Source organism: Pteropus medius, unplaced genomic scaffold, assembly GCF_902729225.1.
Source record: "Pteropus medius unplaced genomic scaffold, Ma_sr-lr_union100, whole genome shotgun sequence".
NCBI classification, from domain to species: domain Eukaryota; kingdom Metazoa; phylum Chordata; class Mammalia; order Chiroptera; family Pteropodidae; genus Pteropus; species Pteropus medius.
The window spans coordinates 19,945,297-19,947,601 of record NW_024350319.1 but is presented as its reverse complement, the minus strand read 5'-3'; the positions used below and the strand labels follow the sequence as shown (position 1 = coordinate 19,947,601).

The window sequence follows — 2,305 nt, the reverse complement described above, 5'->3', positions numbered from 1 at the left end:
AATAATGATGTACTATTATTCTTTGAGAATAATACAGGAAGGGCAAACAACAAAAGACAGGGGAGTGATGAAAGAGAAGACTCTTCTCATAGTTCCCCAATAGAAAGGCTAAAATTAGAAAGACTAACAAGTCAAGTATTGACAAAAATATAGGGTAGCTGGAACTCTATCACTGGTAGGAATGTAAAATGATACAACTACTTTGAAAAACAGTTTGGCAGTTTCTTATAAAGTTCATACTCAAAACAAATGAAACCATATATCTACATAAAAACTTTTATACAATGTTCATAGCCACTATATTCATAATAGCCTAAAATTGGAAAAAATCCACATCAACATGTAAATGGAACACAAATCATGGTGCTTCTAAACAATGGAATACTACTCAGCAATATAAAGAAAAGAACTGTTGATGCAGACAACTGCATAGGTGTATCTCAAAAACATTACGCCAGACTCAAAACGAGTACATACTATATAATTTCACTTATATGAAATTCCAGAAAATATAAACTCACCTACAGTAACAGATTAGTTGCCTGGGGTCAAGGTAGGGGTGATTATAAAGGGGCATGAGGACATGTTTTGAGGTGATAGAAAGGTCCTTTAGCTTGATTGTTGTAACAGTTACGTGGGTAGATAATTTTGTCAAAACTGGAATTGTATACTTTTAACGAGTTCAGTTTATTATATGTAAGCTGTATTTCAATAAAGTTAATTGTATAAAGAAGCAAAGATACAATTTATCTTTAAAAACATAATCAGAGAAGTGCTAAAATGTCATTGCAGAATTAGTAATAATAGCAAAGAATAGGAATCAACTTAAATATTTATTAACAGATATTTAGTAAAATCAATTATGATGAATCTACACTATAGAACCCTGTGCAGCCATTTAAAAAACTGAGGTAGTTCTGTATGTGTGATATGGATATATATGACACGTAAAGTGAAAAGGTAGGTCACTCAACAGTATGCATAGTATGATCTCATTTGCATAAATATATTCCATATAAATGTACATATAAATATGTACATTTATATGCACAAAAATTTCTGAGGGGCCTACACTGGCCTACTGAGTGTTTAACTGAGGGGGTAACTATGGGGTGAGACATTTACGAAGGCACTTTTCATTTTCCCATTTTTTAATTTTGAGTCTTTATAATTAGCTAGTTTTACATGCTTAATCAGCAGAAACAATAGTGACACATCCGTGATGAAAGGCAGCTGGGGGTGGCCTGGAACACCAACCATTTTGTCCTCTCCAAGTGGAGGAATGCTGATTAATGGGGATTTCTAGTTAACTAGATACTGATAAGCATGGATTTACTCTACATTTGGGAAGGAAAACACTCTGCTCATTTTTTCCACCAATCGCTTCTCGGCCTTTTGGCTAAGATCAAAGTGTAGTATCAGTTCTTCCACCAACTGGCTAAAGAAAGTATGTTACTGAATTTGTGGAAGGAAAAATAGAATGACCAAACTTGGCAAGGCAGGTTTTCATGCTAACCACTTTCTCTATCTCCCCCCAAAAACGAATCAATATCTTTTCATCCGGGCAAAAAACTCTGAGAGTACCTGCCTCTGCCACACTTTATGATGACACACTGAGGATAAAGCTGATAAAGAGCACTGCAGCACAGCTTTCTCCACAGATCCTTGGAATCCTCAGGAAATGACTATTTTGACAACCCAAAATGTTCAGATGAAACACCCAAGATTCCCCTGACTTAACAGACAACCTCAGGGCAATCCCGAGAAACAAGCTCAGTGTCACCTTGTTCTAAGAAGAGACTTTCAAAATCCTGTCACTTTCATGCATCTTCTCAACTCTGCAATTAAATATTCTCTTACTGTTTCCCACAGTTCCCCAAGTCTAGACACTATAATTATCATGACGATTTCTCCAATGTTCTAATTAACAGAGAATGAAAAGCCCAAGAAGAGGAAAGCCGGGACCCCGGGACCTGAAGTCAGTAGTCTTATCTGTCAATGCCAGTGAGGGAATTAGGCAAATATAGAGGAAAATGAGTCATCTCTTTCCTCACTTCCCTATCTTCCCTTGTTTGCCCTTCCTGTGTTCTTCACAAAGGAACATATCAACATTTTGCTTCTACTTCTCCTGCTCCCCTATTTAATCTTTCTACCCCACATGGCTCTGCACGGGCCCATCTCGGCCAGCAGAATTCATTAAACTGTCTCTGCTGCAGCAAGACATTGCGTTTGCAGCGTATTTTAGAAAATTTTGTTTTTATGAATAAATTATAAATTTGGGAGTGGGAGGAGCATGTTTCAGTAC

At 36.7% G+C, this 2,305-nt stretch overlaps 1 pseudogene; it reads left to right on the top strand.

The window, feature by feature from the left end:
- Positions 1-1,379: 1,379 nt before the first annotated feature.
- On the top strand, positions 1,380-1,520 carry LOC120583558 (uncharacterized; annotated as a pseudogene).
- Positions 1,521-2,305: the final 785 nt, after the last annotated feature.